The sequence below is a fragment of the Eptesicus fuscus genome, chromosome 12, assembly GCF_027574615.1.
Source record: "Eptesicus fuscus isolate TK198812 chromosome 12, DD_ASM_mEF_20220401, whole genome shotgun sequence".
Taxonomy (NCBI): domain Eukaryota; kingdom Metazoa; phylum Chordata; class Mammalia; order Chiroptera; family Vespertilionidae; genus Eptesicus; species Eptesicus fuscus.
In genome coordinates, this window is record NC_072484.1 from 82,604,599 (window position 1) to 82,627,106 (window position 22,508).

General features: G+C 52.7%; 1 protein-coding gene across 2 annotated transcripts in view; it reads right to left on the reverse strand.

Moving 5' to 3' along the window:
* ZBTB7C (zinc finger and BTB domain containing 7C) overlaps positions 1–22,508 on the reverse strand; it is a 284,091-nt gene that overhangs the window by 201,577 nt on the left and 60,006 nt on the right. For both annotated transcript variants that reach the window (XR_008557778.1, XM_028155623.2), the window contains exon 2: positions 17,171–17,395. The gene's annotated coding sequence lies outside the window, so the exon portion shown is untranslated. The remainder of the gene's footprint in view (positions 1–17,170; positions 17,396–22,508) is intronic.

Genomic DNA, 22,508 nt, shown 5'->3' on the forward strand with positions numbered 1-22,508 from the left:
GCGTCCCACTCATGAGGGAGGCTGGACTTAGGAATCCCACAGACCTGTAAGCTCAATGTCTTAAGAGGGAGCGCACCACATTTTCATGTTGCCAACATCTACTGTGTCCACAGTATCATAACAGGTAGCATATCTTATTATCAGAATTATTGAAAGAATGTGAATTTCAGGATACAGGGCAGATAAGGGAGATAAAGTTAACCTTATGAAAAACTCTCTGCATTATGTTTGTTTTTCTTATTTCTTCCTAGACCAAGAGCTGAACCCTGGCTCCCACACATGCTACCTGGGCAGCATCAGACATCGGGTTCCCACCCATGAGAGGGGCAGGAGGGGGGTCTGGTGAGAGCTGCACACACCAGGCACTCAGGAATTGGTTGCAATTTGTCATCGTCACCGTCTTTTTAAAATTGCATTTGCATTATTATTATTATTATTATTATTATTACTATTATTGCTTGGGGGCAGCTTTCATTTCTTGCCACTCCTTCTGAGCAAGTGAGAACCATTCCTTCCACTTTCTGTTTTCCCGGCTGTTCGGGGAGGTCTGGATTTTAAAGCCAGAAATGTAAGAAGTGGATTCAAGTGGAAAGAAGAGCTGTGTGCGAGACTTCCACAGAACGGCTGCCGTGGGGACACAGCCTTCTTTCTTTCCTGGTGCTTACAAACGCAAGGGAGAGAAAGACTGTTGGCTGTTTGTTTTCTCCGGAGGATGGCGAGCAGCCCTCTTTCAGAATGCCCATGAGAGGTGCCCTCACTCAAGCCCAAATGGCTTTTCTGGGTTTTCTTTTAAGACACATTTTTCGGCACTCCTGCCTGTAAGCTGAGGGTTTCTCCTCCGCTCCTGCTCTGGCGAGCCTGAGGTGGGAACATCCCTCTGGGAAACCCAGGCTGGTAGTGCCAGTATTCCGTCAGTCCGGTGAGCCAGGGGCCTCAATGTTTTAGAAGCTCTCTGGGACAATTCCAGGATACAGCCTGGGTTGAGGAAACTCACCCTGAGCTTAATCAGTCCTTTTCCTTTTCTGGAGGATTCCCTATCTCCTCCCCACCTCGCCCCCTACGTGGTCTCACTTAAGTGCATTCACACAAGCAATAGGCCCTGCCCACTTCCACAATGCCACACATGTACCCAGCTGGAAGGCTTCTAGGCTCACAGGTGCTTAGGGGAAACTGAGGCTGGGTAAAAACACCAGTAGAGGCCCAGCTGTTTGTCTTCTGCTCTCTGTCGCCCCCTATTGATACCAGCCAGCGGAACATGTCACAGCTCTCACTTTCCTCCTCACCAGATTGGTCGAGGTCCACCTGCTTCATACCTGGCCCTGCCCTCATGCCGCCAGGTGAAGCTTCTGGCCTCCTCCACCCGCTCTGTTCTCAGGTGTCTGGCTTCCTAGAGGGGCTCCTTTTCCTTCCCCAGTGATCAGTAAGGCAACTCCCAACCAGCCCCTCCCAGACCAGCTCTGCACCAGGTCTGGGCAAATGCTGGCATGGTGGACAGGCCATTCTGCACATGGAATGGTAAAATCCATGGCCCTATCCTCCCCGTGGTCAAACCTGGCTCAATCAAACCCAGTACTGGGTTCAGGACCACAGCTACCAAAATGTTCATTTATTTGCCTGACCTTGGCCCTGCTGGGTATGCCCCCTGGAGCAGGGGCAATTGTTCTTGGAACATATCTATTGTTTGCTCAATCCCATGCTCAGCCCCCTGGTTCCCCATCACTTCTGTTTGTTCCTGATGTAAATAGAGTCTTACCCCCTGAGTAGATGCTCCTAGTGGCCAGGGGTCCCTGCCAGGATCAGCCCTTGCCTACTCTGGTTGCTGTAAGCTCAGCTTAGCTGAGTGATCCCCTTCAGTCGGCCTGACCGTGGTGTAGAGGGAGGTAAGCTCTGCCCTGAACAGGCCTCTTCCTTCCACAGACCAAGGGCATAGGCCCCAGCCGGCTCCCCTCCCGGGCGCCACACCCAACACACAGACTGTAGGTATAGGTTCTGAGCCTTTAGCCACTGTGGGTACCAGGCCCAGCTGACCTCTTCTTTTAATAGAGAGAATATGGACAGAGAAAGACAGGGTCAGACAGACAGATCTTGGCAAGCATCAGAAGGTAAGGCCTATTTCTCCTACTGTAAACTTTCTGTCAATTAACAAGTATTTGTGAGCAATTCCCAAATGTCTGTGTGTGTGTGTGTGTGTGTGTGTGTGTGTGTGTGTGTGTGTGTTGAATCTCAATATGTAACCAAAAGTCATTCAGTGAGATCCCTAAGGGGCTGTGGTGGTAAGTCTGTGTATGAGCTCATTCATTCAGAGAGACAGTGTGATACAGGGGCAGGGGCAAGGCCTCCAGAGGCACACAATGCAAGTTCAATTCCTGCCTCTGTCTCCTGAGTCATTCAGGTGAGTGACCTTAGGCCAGTTGCTCCCCTCTTGAGTGTCAGTTTTCCCATCTGTTAAGTGGGGCTAATAGGGCACTTAGCAGAATGCCCTGCACAGAGGAAGTGGTTAATAGATGTTGGCTGTTATTAGGAACCTGGCACTGTGGGGGCATAATGTTAAATATTCATTCCAGCAATATTTTTTGTCATCAAAAGCAATGAGCTCCAGCCCATGCAACAATGTAGGTGGATCTTAACAAAACAACATCAAGCAAAAAGGACTCCAAAGATTATACACAGCACAGGGCTGTATATTGAGACTAAAAATAGCTACAAGAAAATATGCTTTTTAGGAATACATCTGGATCCAATAAAACTAGATAAAGGAAACAAAGGAGAATAGGATAGGCGGCATGGGGGTCTGAGGCAGGATCTTATGTTTGGATGTAGGATTTGTCGAATCTTAGCTTTGTTATGGGTGATGAGCTCTTGGGTGATTATTACATTAATAAAAATAACTACATGATTAAATAAAAGCAGACTGTGCCTGGACCAATGGAGAGAATGTCGGGAGCCAAAGACTGTGAGTAAACCAGTCGTAAGCATCCACAGTCCCTGGGGAACAGAAACAAATGTATTGGGCAGCCATTGCAGGCTAGACACTGTCCCAGGCTCTGCATCTACACCAGGGGATGTAATAGAATAAAAACCCCACCTTCTTGGAGCTCACAGGCTTAGTGTGGAGACAGACAGAAAACAAACACACAGCCTCAGCATGTGAGTGCAGTGGGGAGAAGGCAGATCCCGGGGACAGGAAGCAGGCGGTCTGGGAAGGCCTCACTGGAAAAGTGACATTCGAGCAAAGGCCCAAAGAAGAGGAAGGAGGGGGCTTGCAGAGTGCTGGGGGCCGAGCTGCGGGGCAGAGGGAACATCCGGCAAAGACCCTGAGGCGAGAGCCCCTGGAGATCAGGAGGCGGCCAGTGCAGCTGCAGGGGAGCGAGTCGGGGAAGGTGGGCAGACGGGTCAGGAGGGACAGTGGGGCCTCGCAGGCCACTCTGAGGACTTTGGCTTTTACTCGGGAGCCACTGGCAGGTTCTGAGCAAAGGAGGGAACTATCTGACACACTCCAAAGGCTGCTGCCCCGAGACTAGATGGTTGGGCAGAGGCGGAGGCTGGGACACCAGCCAGGAGGCTGTTGTAATAGCCCAGGCCCAGGTGAGAGAAGGGGCCGCTGGCACCAGAGCGATAACCGCGAGGAGACAAGTGCCCAAACCCAGATAGAATTATGACCCATGACCCGGCTGCTGCTCTCCTGGGACTCCCGGGCTGGCAGCAAAGACCAGACACATGTGCAAATAACCACAAAACAAAACCTACCGTAAACTCTACAGCAGTTCCGAGCCCCAACAGGAGAGCACCCAGCCAGGCGCAGGGAGTGCTGGCTGCCTCCACCGGCTCCTCAGACCCTGGCTAGGCAGCCTCCATCTCTGGGTCCTCCAGCTCTTTCCTAAACCCTCCTGCAGCCAACCTGGCCGGAAATGCTGGTCACCTGTGCGGTCAGACAGGCCGCATTCCCTCCCCACCCAGAGTTTGTCTGCCCCCTGATTGCCCCCCTCAAACCCAACAAGGTTCCCCAGTGCCCTCATTAGAGGCCTCAACTGTGGCTCGACTGTTGGAGAGCCCAGGGAAGCGTTAAACCAGTGGTTCTCAATCTCGGCTGGAAATCCCCTGAAGAAGCTGAAAGATGACCGGTGCCCGAGTGCCACCCCAGAGACCGCCTACTGGCCTGAGCACTGGGATCTTCTTACAGCTTCTAGGTGAGTCTCACACGCAGTTAGGGCTGAGAGCCACTGCTCCAGTGGCCTGGTCTAGCTTCCCCGCCCCCATCCCTTGCAGGAGCTCCATGCCCACAAGCCTGTCCCCTGTCACTTGCCCTCCCAGGCAAAGTCCTGGCGGCTGCATCTCCCCTGAGGCGAGGCGCCTTGGCAGAACCCGGCCAGCCCTGAGATGAGATGAGAGTGCCCACGCAGGCGGGGGCTGGGCAGGGCAGAGCGTGCGCCCACCTAACTCCCACCGTGGGCTTCCTGCAGGCTGCCCCACAGGCCTGGAGAGCGGAGCGGTACCCAGGACCACCCGCTTCCAGGGGCCCCGAGGCTGCTTCTGAGGCCAGAAAGCCCTGCGGCTCAGATGCATTTAATCAAGGCCAGGCTGGCTCTCCTCCCCAGCTCCTCCCATCTTCCTCCTCCAGGACTAAGACTGGAGTGCATTTTTATTAGGCTTTTCCTAGGTGAAAATGGTGCGGGCTGGGGGTGGGGAAACTGGATGGAGTGTGATTTACACTCACCCTGAGTCCTCACACCTCCCAAGGGCAGCCGGAACCGGAACCGGCAGCCTGCGCACACAGCCGCTGGCAGGTGGGTGAGGATGCGCAGGCTGCACCCCGCCAGCCAGAAGTCACATCTCTGCGTGAGTGCCCCCAAGTCCCAAGTGAGCCCAAGGCCCTTTGGAAGAACGACTAAGGGAAGGTGGATGCCGGTGTCGGTAAGGTTCCGGCAAAGACACCACTTGGGAAATTACCCGCGTTCTCCAAGCCCATGCACACTGATCAGGCTGCCCCAATCCACTTTCTCTTTGCTCCAAAGGGCTACTGTGACTCTCATCCACTCCTAAGTTCCATCCCCAGGCTCCCATCCCTGCTCAGCCCCAAACGAGAAAGGCCATTCCCCCTGGACAAAGGCTGATAGACCCCCTCCTCCTGCCTTTCAGAGAGGGTACCCTTCACCAGGTCAGCTGCTGGTGGCCTTAGCGGGAGGCACTGCTGACATTTGGGCCTCTTCATTGTGGGGGGCTGGCCTGTGCATTGTAGGATGTTTTGCAGCATCCCTAGCTTCTACCCACTAAATGCTAGTAGTGCCAGCCTCCCCAACCTGTCTGCAGACATCCCCTTCACAGGAGGAAGGGTCAGGTGTGGGGTCAAGGGTAGGAGTTCCTCGCTGGCACCTTGCGTTTTAGAGATGCTGTGCCCGACAACGTTGCATTGAGTCACTCATTGATGTAGTAACTGATTCATTGATAAATGATGCGCAGACCTCTCTCCTAGGACACACCCTGGACAGGGACAGACAGACCAGGGAGAAGGCCCGTGTGCAGGCCCGAGTCCACCTAATGAAAATGTAAGTTATTATTACTATTACCTTACCAGCCCTGACAAGATCACAGTCAAAGGTGGGGCCGCCGCAGCCTGTAATACAATATAAATGGGCTCTCGGGTGGCAGTTGGCTGTTGCATTGATTCTTATTCACTCAGAAGCTAAATCACGGTGCTAATGTAAAACACGTGTGAAATATCCCTTTTTCATGCACTAGCAATGAAAGGACTTCACAAATCTCCAGCCAAATGCAAGTACTTATGAGTAATGGGAGCCTGCACGTGGGCATCGTTTTATCACCACCTACCAGCCAGCTCGGCGAAGCTCTGGGTTCAGGTGAAGAAAGCACCCCAGCCACCGGGAGGTGCAGAAACACCAGCACAAGGTCCCTCCTTGAGAAAGTGACACTTGATTGCAACCCAGGACCTGAGGATTCAAAAGTGTGTTTAACACCATGTGTTTGCACCTGGAACCACTGAATGTCGGGATGAAGCCGGAGGCCTGGTGGACAGAGTGGATGGTGGTGCTATTCACAGGACAAGGGGTCCAGGTGTGGGGCCACTCAGCTCGCCTGTGTGAGGGATGAGGGGAGCGACCTGAGCAGGGTCGCCAGCTCCTCAGGGCAGATCTCACTAGTCCAGGGCATGCTGCTTCTCTCCCTGCGTCAGGACCCCGGCCAGCCTCGCTAGACAGTCCACATCTCCAGGCTCTGGGTTCCTAAGTCTTCAGTGAAACCAGAGGAGGAAATGGGAGTGGAGACTATTTCTAACAGTCCGGGAAGGCAAGGGATAGCGCATCCTGGCAGGCGTTTTGGTGACTGTGGGATGCTAAGGGGATAGGGGACAGAGCCACTTGGAGCATGAGGGATAGGGCATTGGAATCTGGGGACAAGTCTTGTCCATGTATCTATTTATAGATAACTTGAGGCCTGGTGCATGAATTTGTTCACGGGTGGGGTCTGGCTGGCCAGCTGGGGGGGAGGGGCCACAGGCGATTGGTCAGCCAGCCCCGCCCCCTGGTCAAACTTTCAGTCAAACTCCCAGTCAAGGGGACAATTTGCATATTAGCCTTTTATTATATAGGATGTATACTCTGCCTACTTCTAGAAACAATTGGGGGCAGTTTATAATTCAACACACACACACACACACACACACACACACACAACAGAATAGCTCAGAGTGACATCAGATTGAAGAATTATTTTTAAAAGGAAAAAAAAACAATGAAAACAATATAGAAATGACCCAAGTGTCTCTCTATAGGAGGCTGATTAAACAACCACCGCCACCACCCAACTCTGTCCGTACATACAGTGGAATACTACACAGCTATTAAAAACAGGCAGTGCTCTGTGGACTAATATGGAGATATTTCAAGGATATAAGTTTAAGGAAATAAAAAAGCAAGGTGCAGAATACACAAGAGGTGCTCTTGTGTATGGTAAAGTGATAAACTAAGAATATATATTCAAATTTCTGTATTATAGCATAAAGAAACACTGGAAGAATAAGCCAGAAAGTAATATAAATGGTGCCTATAGTTGGCGACAGGGGACTGGGCTCGGATAGAAGGAGACAGGTGAGAGTGAAAAATTTCAGTGTCACTTTTGTATGCTTTTTGATTTATGAACTATTTTAGCTTGTTACCTACTCGAAAATTCAGTTAAACGTGAGGAAAGAGGAGATGGGAAATAATTCCAGGTGCAAGAGCCAAAAATTTCTCCCTGTGCCCTCTCTGAGAAGTGGATGCTTACAGGGCCGGGCCTGGGCCCAGGAGTGGAGGGTGCATCACAGCCTCTGGCCAGGAGGAGGCTGGAGACAGACTGCGGATGGGCAGGCAGCTCAGGCTGGCCACAGTGCCTGGCCTCTCTCCTCGTCACTGGGGGGAACTAAGAGGGTGGAAGGACCAGGTCAGTGCCAAGCCAGTGCCACCCAAGGCCTGCCCATCTCCCACCCAAATCCTCCCCAGGCCTCAAGGCCCAGTAGGGCTGTGCCCCCATCTGCTCGCTGACTCAGCCCTGAATCACTGTTACCCCAGCTCCTGACAGTATGCGATTCCGGGAGCAACCAAACTGCAAGTGCCATGTTCACCTTCTCAGGCTCCTGCCCGTCCAGCACACTCTGACCTCTGACCCACAGCTCCAGCCACCCCACCCCGGCCTTCCTCACTCCGTCCCAGCTTGGCCCAGGCGCCTTCAGTTCGGGGGGGGGGGGGGTAAGGGGGGGACGGGGGTCGCAGTGCCCTGTGCCCCAGTGTTGCTCAGCTACAGCACTTGCGGGAGAAGAATCTGGAGAGGCCAAGGGCAGCACCCTCGGCGAAGGACGGCGGCTTTGTGTGTAAAGGAAACACGCTCCCCCTCCAGGCTCCTCTGCGACCGGCTCCTGGAGTAGGAGGGGCGGCCAACCATCAGATCGATGGGAATGAACTGCTAGCACCCAGACATTCGTCGAGGAGGTGAAATTAACTCTAGCCTATTAATAAGGTATATCCATATTATAAAAACTTAGAGCAGGGTGTATGAGCAATTTTTAAAAAAACTATTAAGTAAAAACGAGCTGCAGAACATAATATGTAGTTTAATCCCATATCTGTGAAATAGGGATATCCTTTCCATCTCCAAGGCCGCAATACAGACACAGATGGCGATAAGGATGTAACAATTCCCTGGGCTGTTGATAGGGGTGAGCTCCGAAGAGGCAAGGAGAGTATGACCATGTCCAGCACTTTCTCCGTTAAATAGTTCCATATTGTTCGAATTGTTTCTTATATAAAGCAGTTATTACTTTTGTAATCTGCACACAGATCTCTCTCATCACTGCATACCAGGTTGGGCCTGTGTGCCGAGTCAGAGACTCGGGGAGAGAAGCCGACTCCCAACCCCGTGCCCTCAGCAGAGGGGACCTGAAGCCCACGGGCAGGCGGCCTTCCCGCAGGGCGCCACAGCACGCCAGTGGCAAAGCGGGGCTGGCGTCGCCTACCTCCAGCTCAGCCCTGGGCTCTCTCCACCGTGCCCTGTGGCCTGGAGATTAAGTACGTGTATATGTGTGGAGGGTTCTCTATGTAGCTGGGAGGGGAAATGTTGGCCAAAACGCAAAAATAGATTTGGCCCTCCAGAACCTGGCAGCGAGGTCCATGCCACCACCATTGACTGATGGAAGGAAGGTTCCAGACAAGTGTCGGGGCCAGAACTTAACACCAGGGCTCCCGGAGCCCAAAGCTGAGGTCTGGGGTGGTTGTGCAAGTCCACAGTGGGGCCAACTTTGTGCCAGGCACTGGGTGAGTCCTTTCTCAAAATAACAATCCTAACAATCTAGGGTCAAGCCTAGCTTTCTGAGCCTGCGCCAGGAGAGGGCTGAGATCTGCCTGTGCAGGACTCTTGCGGACAAGGCATGTGTCCGGCTTGTCTCCGCGTCCTCACGTGGCACAGAGCTGGGCCTCCTTGTTGACGTGAAGCGTCCACCTCAGCCCTGTCCTTTCCTAGGCCCCCCCCTTTCATTCCTGCGGTGTAAAGTAAAGGTCAGTGTGGGCTCTTGGATAACATGTGCTACTCACATCCTGAATGACCCATGCACACCTTGCAGGGGCAGTCAGAGCCCCCCACCCAGCTCTCTGCACCCAAGAAACCACGTCAGCTCCCAGGAGCGCCTCAAACTCTTTCACCTTGACCTAAGCAGCTGCTGCCCCCCTTTTCCAAGATTTCCACTCAGGTTGTCCTCTCTCACTGCCTTAAGGCATGATTTGATGATGATAAACATTTTCACATGAAGGCTTGGGTGTCTCTGAGTCATAATTCATTGCTTTGTTTCTGTGGCTTACATATTTAAAAAAAAAAAAAAACTTAAAAGAGGGGGCAGGAGTGAGTGAGTGGATGGGGTGAGTAATCCCAGCCTCTCAGCTCTGGTGGGAGGATGAAAACGAGGGGTGGAGACAGAGTGGGGGAGAGGCTGGGAAGGCCAGGCAAGGAGAGCCTCGATCCCAGTTCCGGATAGGGAGGACTTGGGCTCCCAAGTCAGATAAGACTGTAATCCAAACAAGGTTTATGTGCTCAGCTGCAGACTGTGGGAGCGTGGAGGCGGGAGAAGGGAAGCGTTCCAGCTGAGTGGTCCATAACCAACAAAGGCCTGGCCTGTCCAAATCCTCCCCAGGCCTCAAGGCCCAGGTCAAGCACCACCTCCTCTGGGTGGCCTGCCAGGATCACCACCCCAGCTAAGAGCTACCCTCTTTCCTCTGAACCTGACCTTGTCCTTTATCCCTAGGGCTGATGGATGGCTTTGTTAGTCCCCATCACTGCTTATTCTTCTCACCTCCTGATGCTACCATGAGCCCCAGGGGCTGAGAACTTGTTTTTACCATCTCTGTATATTCTGCGCATGTGACACCCACAACAGTCTGCACTTCGGATGATGATAGACTACGCCTGTGTGCAGACCCACAGCTCCCAAGTCAGCAGCGTGGACAGAGTTTCAGAAAACGGCACCACGGAATAACCACACCACGTAACCTGAGCCTTCCTACTGCATGAAGCCCTTTCATAATCGGATCAGGTAGGTGGCAGGTCATATGAAGCCCATTTACAGTTGAGAAAACGGAGGCTCAAAAGCTGTAGTGATTGCCCACTGACCAGTGAGTACACAGAAACAGCTCGGGGTGCCAGGTGTCTGCCTGTGTCCACATTTTCTGGGGAGAGGCTGGAGGTGTCTATCTCCTTCAAAGCACATGGCACATGATTCGGGGGACACTGCATTGCTGCAGTTCACCCCCATCCAAGATGCGCAGTGTGTCATAGCATAACCGAAGCTCTGAAGAAATCTTTGGCGTTTCGTTCAACACAACCTCCTCCAAACTTTCCTTTCCTGGACCTTTTGCATGGGACCTTTTGCGTGGGGAATGTCTCCTGCCCCACAATGACTTGCCCAAGGGGTGAACCGGGCTCCCAGGAGAACTGTATGTCACAGACTGAGAAAGGCTTCGGCTAGGGCCGTGGTCTGCAAACTGCGGCTTGCGAGCCACATGCGGCTGTTTGGCCCCTTGAGTGTGGCTCTTCCACAAAATACCACGGCCCTGGGCGAGTCTATTTTGAAGAAGTGGCGTTAGAAGAAGTTTAAGTTTAAAAAATTTGGCTCTCAAAAGAAATTTCAATCGTTGTACTGTTGATATTTGGCTCTGTTGACTAATGAGTTTGCCGACCACGGGGCTAGGGGAACAAAGCTCTAATGGTGAAATATCAGGGCTCGGCCAGCTCATAAGAACATTTCTTATTACTATTCTTTTTTACTTGTTATTACTGAACGTTTGAAATATACAAAAATAGTAGAGCACCATAAATCCCCACATAGCCATCACCAATCACCAAATTAGCTTCAACAATATTCAACGGTCTGTATTTTGCTTCTCCCCGCCCCCTTTTTTCTGAAATACTTTGAAGAAAATCCGAGATAGCATATCATGTCCTCTGCAAATACTTCAGTAGTAACACTGACACAGTATTACGCACCCTAAAAACATTAACAATAATTCCTGAATAACGAACACCCAGCCTCCTTGATTCTCTCACGTATGCCCTTCTACAGCAGCTAGGCTTGAATCAGGACTCACACCAGCCCCACAGAGTGCTCTTAAAAGGCTCTTAAAAGTCTGCTAATCTAGAACAACCCCCTCTCCCCCTCCCCTTGACTTCCCCCTCGCCATCCTGTCGGAGAAGTTTGGAGCTGCTCTTGGTCTGGATCTGGGGATGACCCCGTGGTGGGGTTTCACGTGTTCCTGCAGTCCCTGCACCAAGTGGTAATTAGATCTACAGGCTTGGACACGTTTAGGCTCAGCTTTATGGCAAGAAAACATCTTGAATGGTACTGTGTCTTTCCTAGTACGTCCCCCCTAGCTGTCCACCTGCAGCAAAGCTAATATTGATCCATGGCTTTGGATGGAGAGGCACATCCTTTTCGAGCAACCAGGTCCTCCCAGTGTCTCCACAGTTCTATCACATTCTAGAATCTGGTCCTCGATTCATTTCTAACCCAGGGTTTTCCCATTTCCCATGATTTTATGGAAGGGACCCTCTTACCATCGAGCTCCAAAATTCTACCACCTGTCCTTTCCTAGGCTGTCCCTAGGTGACCCTCTGCCTTTCCTCTTGTTTCCTTTGAGGAAAAGACATTTTTAAATGGACAGACAAGCTGGGGAGCCCGCGTTCCCTTCAGGTCAGGGCCCACCAGTGAGTGACGCCAGGGGCTTGGAGGTCCCAGGGTCTCAGCCTGTGGATTTCCCCACCCACCCCTCAGATGAGTCAGAATCTCAAGGAGAACAAGAACACATAGTTCAACGCCATAAATATGCATCCAAAAGTTTTAAAAACCAAATTACACAAATCAAGCTTATTCTGAGAGGTTCATCTGCCAGGGGTCTCTAGTGCTCCAATCAGCATAATTAAATAGTACGGTCGCTCTAGAATTGATTGTGGTTTTCACGTGTTTTTTTTTTTTTTTTTTTTTTTTTTACCATCCAAGGACCATTTCAGCGAGATAATTTTAAGCTAATAAGAACCCCCAAATTAGAAACGAATTAAAGAGATGGAAAATACAAATGTATTTGTTTTTAGTCGGGCACTATTTTTATCAGAGGAATCATGAAAAATTAAAATTGTTAAATACTCACATGAAGGTTGTCAGTCAAGGGCAATGTGGCTTTCTGCCTCTCCCTGCTGCAGGATTTTAAGGTGATAGATCAGAGGCCGTGCCCCGAGGGCCCCCAGGAAGCAATAAAGAGACTCGGAGCAGAATTACACAGCGCTGGCTTGGCACGGAAAGGGCGTTGCCATGAAATACTCTCAAATCTTTGGAGATTAAGATTCATAACGCCTCTTGCTTTTCAAATAAATGCACGCAGACCCAGCAACAGGATGAAATCATTGCAATACTTCCCATGCCCATTTCATAGACGAGCACCTGAAGGCCTGGGCAAGGTGAGAGTTCTGTGTGGGGGCACAGTGCAAGCTTAGAAGGAGCCAGAATCACATCTCTATCTAAATGCGCTTGGTTTTGTAAACACCCCCCCCCTCACTGTTCCCCAAACACTTCATAAATTGATTTTTTAAATAGATGTTGTCATAATGACACTGGTTTATAGGACTCTTTTAGGATTTGTGACCGCCTTGAGTGCTCCGGCCCCAGGAATTGGGAGCCAGCTGCTCCAGCATGAGGAACCCCAGGCTAGAGAGGTAGCAGCACAGGGACCCACAGATCAGGACGGTGAGCTTCCAAGGACCCCTGACCCAGCCACACTCCATGTCATATTGGCCCAACCTTAAAGACACCATGTCAGCCCCTGAGCCTGCAGAACTCCCATTCATTCTGTAGATTCTGTACTGATTCCAGTGCAGCTGACACCCAAGTCAGCTTCACATCACTGACCTGTACCTCCTTCCCCTGCTCCCTCCACACCAGGCCCCGAGGACGTGGCGTGTGCCTGCACACACTCCCTTCAAACCTCTTTCCCTATGGCGGAACCCTCACCAAGCCCAGGCCTGGCCAGAGAGGAGGACCCACGGAACTCCCGTAGGTGGCTGCCCCGCTCCCCTCAGGCCCAGAAGGATGAACTAGGAACGTTCCTGATAATCTGGGTGGATTCCAAATTCCGATGTCAGGAAAACATCCTGCTGCCAAGACACAGGTCCTTCCCCTCTCCCAGAGGAGAACAGGAGACGGGGGTGGGGGTGGGGGTGCACACCCAGAGGGAGCACCAGCCCAGTCTGCAGCAAGGACAGGGCGGGTGGGCCAGCCCGCCACGTGATGCTGAGTGCAAGGGCGTCTGGAGAATCAGTCCAGCTTCCGGCCCAGAAAACAGCCTCAGGTAGGGAATTAAGAGTCTCAATAACATTTCATAACTTTACAAAGGACTTTCACATACCCCATCTCACTTGAGTCTCAGAAAGACCCCAGAAGGCAGAAATTATGTAATTCACTCTTCAGAGTGGGCTGGGCATAGGAGAACTTGATTTTGTGGAGTGCCGAACCTGAGCCTATGTGAGTAAACACACATAGCAATTACTTTCTGCTGCTGTTGGGGGCCAGTGGCTGGAGCGGCTGTCATTCACAGAATAATAAAAGATGTACTCCTGCACCTTCAGAAAGAATAGCCATATTCTGTGACAAAGGGCTCCCTGGCCCTAAGGGGGAGTTACCTGCATTATTATGACGAGGCAAAGAAAGGGGGCAGGTAAGGGAAGGAGGGGACTTTGTAACAGAAGAAGGAAGGTCCGAGGATATGCAGCTTTGGGAGTAGGATCCCTGGGCTGGGTCCCAAGATACCTTAGGTAATAAGCCTGGAGTGGCAGACAACCCCCACTCCACAGGAGCACAGCGCCTTGGTGGTGTCCCACCTTAAGGTGCAGGCCTGGGGGGTGGGGGTGGGCAGCATTCCCTATGGCAGAGCTGACACAGAGACACAAGCTGCCTGCAGGGCTTGGCTCCTCCAGATGACCAGGTCTGGATAAGGAGAGGCCACAGGCAGCTGCCACTACCCTGGGCCAAGGTCCAAGCCTCACCCCTCCCCATCTGCCCCGACCCGAACAGCCCCACGTCCTCAAACAGCAGAAGGATGGAGACAGAGCAACAGACATACCTGCCAGGAAAAGTTTACCAAACTTAGCCAGTGGTGGAACTCAAATGGGTTTTCATTAGATTTAGAAAAATAAAAAGGCACAGAGCAATTAGTCATTCATTATTAGATTTAGTCCCGGTCGTTACCCAACAAGATAGAAACGACTAGTCCCACTGTGAATGGAGCTCCTGAGGCCCAGAGAGTTTCAGGAACCGCCTGCGGTCAGCGCCAGGACCAGCACAAGGTGGCCCGTCTCTGAGCCCAGCAGGTGAGACGCAGCCAGGGCTGGTTCCAGAGAACACATCACCATCTAGAACAAGTGAGTCAACACCTCTCTCATCATTCAAGCCCGTTCCCCCAGGCATGCACTCCAGCGGTGTCACAAGAAGAGGACGTAATAGTAAACCCTGTTGCTTAGCTCAGGGTTCACCCAGCTTCTGGATCCCCCGGCCAGATATTCCAGATTCTCGTCTAGATCGGGGACCGGAGCTGTCCAGGGCAGCAGCCATGAGTACATGGAGCTACTGAGCCCTTGGAACATGGCTGGTCCAAACTGAGATGGACACTCGGCGTCCAGTACCCTCTGGACCTCAGAGACGAATGTAAACGATCACTCACGATTTGTGTATTGATTACAAGTTGCAAGGGTAATACTTGGACCAGGTTGCGTTAAATGAACCACATTATTACAAGGAATTTCACTTGCTGTGCTTACCGTTTTTAAGGTGGCTACTAGAAAATTAAAAATTACGTGTGGCTCATGCTCAGCCCCTCCTGGGCAGCCCTGCTCCAAGTGCCAGGACTCTGCTGGGTGTTACCCACCTCCCCCTGCCCCGCTCCCAAGAACAGCGCTGCAAGCCGGGGAGGCAAGCCTCCCAAACATTCCGACAACTCGTCTCTTCTGGACTCTTCTGGAAATTCCTGGACTCAGACCTCTCACCCACACTCAGTGCCCACGAAGAACCTCTGGCCCAGCAACTGCCAGGGGACTCGTGAAGTGCAGGCACCAGTTCTGAGTGTTCAGAACCACCTGAAACCACCTGTCCACGGCCAGGGGGAGTCTCATAAGCAGGTGTTCATGCCCAGGTCTCACACCCTGTTAGCAAGCGATGGCCGGGAACTAGGACGCGTTCCTCCCAGCCTTCTTTGCTCCCACCCCTGCCAGACTGTGAGCTCCTCCAAAGCGGAACGCTGGAGGTAAACTAAATGTATTGATCGCTTGTGAGGGCACCGCTGCTGTGCCAAGTGTTTTGCATGTTTTATTTTATTTAATTCTCCCACCCAGCCTGTGAGTAAGAATCGTCCTGTTGTGAAGGTAGGAGCCTGAGGCTCTCAGAGTTATGGATCTGTCTCCACTGCCGTGCTTTTTCCTCTGCCCCATACACACCCCTCCCCATGGGCAGACATCCCTCAGGGATCTTTGCTTTTCTGGTACCTAGCACAGTTCCCAGTGCGTGATAGGTTCTTGGTAAATATTGGTAAACTAGGTTAAGAACCTTCTGATAGACCAAATCCTATGCTCCTTCTTGCCTTGATCAAGAAGTATGTTGCCCCTTACCTTCCTGGCCTCATGCATGATGAAGTCCTCACTCCCCCATCTGCAGGGCTGGGCCTTTCCTGCCTCCCCGTAACCTCCATCGCCTCCCACCATGCGGCCCCACAGGGTCAGCCCTGCTCAGATCCCCAGTCAAGTCTGAGATGCACAGACCACCTGCCCCGCTGAGAGTAGGGGTCTGGGAATGGCCCAGGGTCAGTACACTATGGTCTGGGGTACCCAGGGACACAGCTATCCCGGGCACATGTGGAGCTGCCAGCTCCCTCGCTAAACCCCTTGAGGCATAACAAGTCCCCTGACTATCCTTGCTGGGTCCCTGGAACTCGATTCCCTGTCCATTTCCTCATATAGACAGGAGCCAAGTCCTGAGCCCGCCTGGTGCCTGTAGCTGATCCATTTCCTAGAGCTGGGCTCAGATTTCTGGATTCCTTCTTCATCTAATTCTTTCTGCCTGATTTAGAACAAGGCCACCCAGAAGTCTTAATACTCTGCCCCTCCCCACCCCTTGCCTCGACCCTGTGGACCCTGACACTGGCCTGTGCTGGAATGGAATTTGCCACACCCCCTTGGGCCTCCTGCCCCAGGTCATTGGCTCTCTCCCCCTGCCCTGGTCAGTTTCCCAAGGCCCCAAGCTATTTTTGCTCCCACCCCAGCCTGCCATTTTCCCGGTGGAAGTTGCCAGAGTGGTGCACTGTAAAACACACACAGTGAGGACCAGAGAACCAATGGGACAGAGGTCATCTTTGGGGTATCCAGTCCCACTGTCCTCCATCCTTCCACCCTCAGGCCCTGCCTTCTAGGCTCTGGGGACCTGCTCAATGCTTCCTGTCTTAGCCGCCTCCCCACTGTGTCTGTCAGCTCCTCCCGGGCTCTCCAGACCCCTACTCATGACCTCCCCCAGCCACCCCTGAGCATCAGCTCCTTGCCCTAGCACCCTTGGAGGAATGGAGGGAGCCACAAAGTCCCCCTATCTTTTTTTTTTTTTTTTTTTTTACAAGAAATACCGACCCATCGCTTCACCCTGTCATTTGAAAAATCTGAACCAATCGGCAGGCTTCCCACCCAGGGAGTCCTCAGGTCCACCCCTCAGTTATCACCAAGGCACGAAAGAACTGTGCCTATAGCCGCCTCTGCTCCCTGATTCCCTGCCACCAATTCCCCGATTCCCAGGGGAGCTGACGGGGAGTAATGACTTCTTGATTTGTCACCCTGAGTTCTCCAAACAAGGGGTGTTACATACATCACGGCATCAGGCCTTCCCATTAGGCACGGGAAGCGAACCCACCTGATGCTAAATCTTCCGGGGCCTGGCTCCAGCAAGCACACGGGGCAGAAACTAATAACCGGGAAGCATCCATCTATCATCTTATCAGGCCTTACTAGGTTTGTTTGCATAGTTATCTTCCCAAGGGTTGACGTTTTATGTCTCCTGCAGGCTGATGTATTCTCCTACCTGTCATATCATTCAGAAAGAATAGATGAGCCGCAGGTTCATTACCTGTCATTACACCGTGTGCATGTCGCCAGGGGCCGAAGCATCCATTCTTCTTGTCTCCCGGCTGGTGCGGCCCCCCGACTTAGAGGCTCGGGTCCAACGGGCTGTGGGTTACACGCTCTCCTCAGGCCCTGGGAGGGCTCCACGCCATCCCGTATTGCTTTGCTGGCGGGCCCACTCCTCCGGGGTGGTGAGGCCTCCTGAGCGCCCAGCTGCCTCAGAGGGGACCTGAGGAAGAACAGAGGTCTCGGTTACCAGGGCCAAAGACGCATGTCCAAGTTTTAACTGTTCTAGAACTTTCCAGCAATCTTCTCATTGCTCTTTATTACTAGGTCTTGCAATTCCTGGTGACTATGTGAATTCTACATCAGCCAGAGTCTTTCTTCACTGCCAATGTCCCACCCACCAACACTATCTCCAAGCCTCAGCCTGCATGCGTACACACACACACACACACACACACACACACACACACACACACACACCTGTATTCCTGTCTGCTTACCCTGCATATTTCTTATCTTCCTGAAAGACCCACCTTTACTCACTCATCCTAACCACCAGTCAGAGTTTGGCTCATAACCACCAACAGAACCTCACTGCCCAGGAAAGCGGGAGGACTGGGGTGCTCTCCTCCACCAATGAGACCACAAAGAACAAGAACATGTCTACCGGGGACCATCCTCAACTCTCGTAGCCCCAGTCCCTGGGATAAGGCTTCCGGTGTGCTGTGGTTTGGGGGGACTCCAGAAGGCCACCGACCTGTGGGTGATGGAAAGCCTCATTCCACAGACCTTCACGCAGAGCGAGAGACAAGAGTGCAGGTGCAGACCTTACTGGGTGAGGGACACAGACACTGGACACTGAGTGACTACATTTCACAGCCAGAACTGTGGCTCACACTATGGGGTGGCGGGGGTGGGTGGTAAGGGGGGCTCCCTGCCTGGTGTAGAGGTCTGCTCAGCCCTACACCTCTGACCAGGCATGGGCTCCAGCAACTAGGGGGGAAGGGAGGGCTCCTGTTGCCCGGATGGCTGTGACCCTGAGCTCCACCCAAATCTCAGGCTCCTAACCTTCACCCTAACCCTGCTGAGAAGGGGCTGCAGCAGGTGGACAGCTCTGCCTGGGCACCCAGCACTGTGGGTAAGAGGAAGCACCATGAGCAGGGGTGGGGTGGGGAAGGAAGGCAGGCACATGAAGCCCCATGGATTTTGTAAACACGAGGATGGCAATGTCTTCCAACACCTGTAATGGTTTATGCCCTTCAAGCTGTGTTTGCATCCATTGGAATGTAAAGGGGTGTTTTAAAGATGAGAAAACAGAAGCACAGAGAGGTTAAGAATCTCGCTGAAGGTCACACAGTAAGTTAGTGAAAGAGTCAAGACTGGAATTCTTGATTCCCAATTACCCTTCTTTCCAGCAAGCTCCACGTTCCTAGGGTGATTTCATGTCACCTCTGGGTGTGGCCGGCCAACAGGAGTGGGAAGGGGGGAGCAGAAACAGGCTTGGCCTGCTATGGGGGGATGGGGAGAAGAGCACAAGCCTGCCTTTGGTTTCTCCCCTGACAGGAGCGTCTAGGAGGAGAAAGCACAGAGAGGACGAGTGATAAATAGGGAAGACAGGGCTGTGGAGGCTCCCGGCCGCCAGGAGCAGCCCAGGCCGAGGAACCTGGCAGTGACAAATAGCCACGCTTCGGGCCTGTGCTGACCTTGAGCCCCTGGGTGGCCTGGCTCCCAGTGGCTCTGGTTCCTGAGGCATTTCTGGGCAAGGCAGCACTGGGGGGTCAGAAGCCCCTTTGAAAGAACAAAGAAATTATTACTATTACCTTCAAAAAGCACATATATGTGCCAATGCTCTTTTGTGTATATATGACTTATTTCTAAATAATAAAAATGGGGGGCGGGGGGAGCACCATGCAGTTCCACCGTAGGAAGAAAGATCTCGGCTGCTCCTGACAGTGCGATTCTCTGCTGGATTCCAAAGCGGCTCTGCTCCTACTGACACAGAGGAAGCCTCGACCTAGGAAATTCCTACCAGGCGATGGAAGGCAGGGTCTCCCCACTGCCCACCTCCAGCCAACAGAGGACCAGACCTCAGCACATCAGGCCACAGGAAGATGAGAAAGGCACCTCCTGGTGTCAGCGCTCTGTGTCCCAGACAGCCTGGGGGGAGCCTCATTCAGCCTTGCAGCTCTTAGTGGGCCCTACTGTGTGCACTGGGTGCCATGCGGGAGGGAGACCATGCTGCACCTTTCTGCCGACCCCGCTGGCCGCAGGTCACCTGGTGGCTCCGTTCCTGAAGCAAGCCGCCAGAGCACACCGGTTTTTGCTGGGGGTGGGGAGGGTGAGAGCCGGAGCCCTCGAGCCCTCCTGCAAGGTGGGGCTGAAACATATTCACAGCAGATGGTGCTGTCGCCCTCACTCCGGGATTCTCATTCCTAATTATCTGTGCTGTCAGCAAAACAATTAACCCTCGAAGAAAAATTGCACCGTCCACTCCCAACCACATGAAAAGGCAATTTTTTTCCAAGGACGAGGGACACGGAGGGCAGCGGCAGAAGGAAAGTAGGGCAGCCTTGCGTTGGGTTCCGGATCTCACTCCCCCTGGGTGATTTCGCCATCCTCTAACCTCCAAGGTCTGCCACAGGCATCGCACCACAGCCCCTCCCGCCTCTGAGCCTGCATTTCCTTTGCCATAAAAGGAGGGTGTGACTCTGATCCCTGGGGTCCCACAAGCCCAGTTCTTTTCCTTCAAATTTAAGTTCCTTTGGAGCAGAGACTGAATTCCCATTTGTTCCTTCCTTCATTCATTCACTCGCTTATTCATCTATTCATTCACCCATCCATGCATCCATTCATTCATTCATTCACTCACTTATTCTTCCATCCATCCATCCATCCATCCATCCATCCATCCATCCATCCATCTGTTATTGTGTATTTACCATGTTTCTCCCAGGAGGTACAAAGAAAATATTTATTCACCCTTCCTGACCACTACTTGAGCTTTCTTCCTCTGAGATGTGGGGAGAGGAGGGAAGGTGGGAGCAGGGAGATGGGGGCTGCCAGGGGCTTGAGGACTTGATGCTGGCTTGGCATAAGGCTTAGGAGGGAAGTCCTGATGCTGTATTTTGATTCTCTCTGAAGATTTGGCTGCAGGAAGGCAGCCTCCGCTACAGAGAGCTGAATTTGATGAACAAGCCACTCCGGTCCCCGGGGCAGGCCCACAGAGGGGTGGAGAGATGCGGTATAAGAAGAGCTGAAAGCTCCTAACAGCCACCGTGGGTGAGTGACAGCACAGGGCTGCACCTCGCAGGTCCTCACTAACCAAGGAGGCCTGAGTGAGTGGAAGGGCTCAGGCATGACTGTTACCCAGGAGTCTCCTGCTTAGGCCGGGATCATTTGGTCTCATCCACTGTCGTCATGCGCTGTTCATGGCAAAGAAGGCAGGGTGAGCAAGGAATGGCAGAACCTTCTCGGTCAGAGCCTTCACGATGATGTCACCGTGGGAGAAGTTAAAGGGCTGGCGGCTCACAGACGGGGAGAGGTGGACGAAGACCCTGCCCCACTCCACACCACCTCCCAGATCGCCCCTGAAAGGACAGGAAAGTCCAGAACGGGGCCCTGTTGCCTCCCCTCCCCGCCCCCCGCCCCCGCAAGCCCCCTACTCAGGCAGGGACTGCACTCTAGGCACCGAGGGAAGCAAACATATAGGGACTGGGGTGGGCAGGCAGCTGGGACCACTCTCCACCACCACTCTGACCAGTTTGAGCCACGGGGCGTCTTTCTTGCCTCCCCCTGCCGCCCGTCTGGCTACCAGCACTGGCCTCCGTCAGTATCCGGAGCACAGGCTCAGACGCCAGCGCCTCGGTATAAAAGGAGTGTGTTTATATTCAAAGTGGGCTGCTGCCCACTCAGAATCTGCCCACTCGAAGGCAGCACGTGACCGCACCCCCTGCCCAGAGCGCAAGCAGGACAGACGCCAGCCTCTGGCTGGAGACATTGCTAAATATGAGTCTGGCCCCAAGAGTCAGGTTCCCAGGCCTCCTCTGCCCTGGGATACCCAGCCAGGGTTTCCGAGGCTGCAGGAGGGTGAGGGCTGGGGGCAGGCGGGATCAGGAGGCAGCCAGCTGAGACCGCCACCAGCCCCGGATACACCGCCTGAACCCCTCCCTGGCCTTCCAGCCTCATTAGGGAAGAGAAAGGATTACCCTGCACCCAGAAAGTCTAATACATTTCCCCAAGCCCTTGGCAGGGTGGACAGGAAAGCCACACTGCCTTCTCAAATGTGCATGGATTAAAAATATACAAATGGAATATTTTTTCTTCCCCTCTCCTCAACCCCCTGAAGCCTGGGATGCTTGTTAAAAATAGCCTTGCTGTGGCATGGATCCTGCAAGACCCAACGCTGGCAGGAAAATTAAGGAGACATTGAAGACAGCGCTAAGTGGGTACCCCCGGGGAGTGAGCTGGGGAGGGCCCGGAGGAGGGCAGGGTTTTCAAGTGTTTCCGGACATACTTGTACACTGCTTGGATTTTTAACAAGCAGACATTATTTTTACTAGTTTTTTTTTATTTTTTTATTTTTTTTTTATGAAACAGAGGTTCATCCATTGCATCCTCTCCAGCCTAAACTTAAGCCTGAACTTGCACTGACCTAGCAACCCAACATTGCCCGGTGCTGGCTGGCCTGGCCGGGCAACAGATAAAAATACAGCCCAGAGTCAGGAAAGGAGCACTGAGTCCGGAGTCTCGGCTCTGTAACTAGCTGGCTGTGTGACTTCAGACAAGTCACTTGAGTTCTCTGGGCTTCCATCTCCTTGCCTTTTTTAAATGAGGGAGTTGGATTAAATGCTAAACCAGGTCCCTTCTGACATCCTAGCATTTCACAGTTGTAATGATTGAGAGAAAACATCTGAGACTTGCCCCGTGTTTATCCTTAATGGGCAAGAGGAATGTGTCCAGAAAGACAGAGAGAAATATTGATGCGAGAGAAACACATCGATTGGTTGCCTACTGCAGGAGCCCTGGCCAGGGCCTGGGCAGGGGGGAGCCTGCCCCCAAGAAGCCCTTTACCAGAATTGAACCCGGGACCCTTTGGTCCACAAGCCAACACTCTATCCACTGAGCCAAATCGGCTAGGGCTAGGGCCAGAGGTGGGGTTTTAAAGCAGGAGGTAGGCAGGAAGAAGAGAAGCTGTTTTGAGAACAGAGACCAACTCCCTACCTTGCTGATGGAGTTTGCAAGGTAGAAAGCACCTCGCTCGGTACCCAAAATGTCCCGAGTTCAAATCCTGACTCCAGCTGTTAGTAACAACGTGAACTTAAGAGTTTATCCCTGGT